Source organism: Pteropus alecto, unplaced genomic scaffold, assembly GCF_000325575.1.
Source record: "Pteropus alecto unplaced genomic scaffold, ASM32557v1 scaffold400, whole genome shotgun sequence".
NCBI lineage: Eukaryota > Metazoa > Chordata > Mammalia > Chiroptera > Pteropodidae > Pteropus > Pteropus alecto.
The window spans coordinates 452,346-452,848 of NW_006430045.1; the positions used below are offsets into that span (position 1 = coordinate 452,346).

The following is a 503-nucleotide window of genomic DNA, read 5'->3' on the forward strand; positions in this document are numbered from 1 at the left end:
TGGATGTGAGGGAGCCCCTACCAACAGGGGCTCCGCAATCCGAACATTACCAAACTGGGACGAAGGCGGCGGGAGAATAGGTGAACCATGAGAGCTGATTGAAATGGGATGGGAATAGACACGACTGGTGGGTCCTTGTTTGAGAAAGTGCTGCAAAGTTCTCTAGCCTGTTTAAGACTAAGATATGGGGTGTTGGTCAATCAGGGAAGGGGGATCCTTTGAGGAGCTAAAGGTGGATAAGATTGTTCACAGCTGCTGGAAGGAGGTGGATAAGCCGATCTGTTATTTTCCCCAGATAACAGGATTTTATTTGGTGGAAGATTAGACAAAAAGACTGCTAGAACTCACCACCGCAAACTGAGAAAACTTGTGAGGTCTCGAGTGGGTTCCTGGCAGCCCAGATTTACTCCCACAAATCCCTAGTAGAGGGTAAAGGAGCCCAGAAAAGCAGCTAATCCGAAGTGTGGAGAGTGTCTTGTGCAGAGACCAGAAGGTAAAATACT

The 503-nt window shown here is 48.1% G+C and overlaps 1 protein-coding gene across 4 annotated transcripts in view; it reads left to right on the forward strand.

Moving 5' to 3' along the window:
* The window catches only part of LOC102880632 (heat shock 70 kDa protein 1-like), a 3,981-nt gene that overhangs the window by 487 nt on the left and 2,991 nt on the right, over positions 1-503 (forward strand). For 2 of the 4 annotated variants that reach the window (XM_015588781.2, XM_025045882.1), the window contains exon 2: positions 296-493. The exons of 1 other annotated variant lie outside the window; for it this stretch is intronic. The gene's annotated coding sequence lies outside the window, so the exon portion shown is untranslated. Of the gene's footprint in view, positions 81-295; positions 494-503 lie in introns of all 4 variants that reach the window. One more of the 4 variants, XM_006904638.2, reaches the window with a different exon arrangement.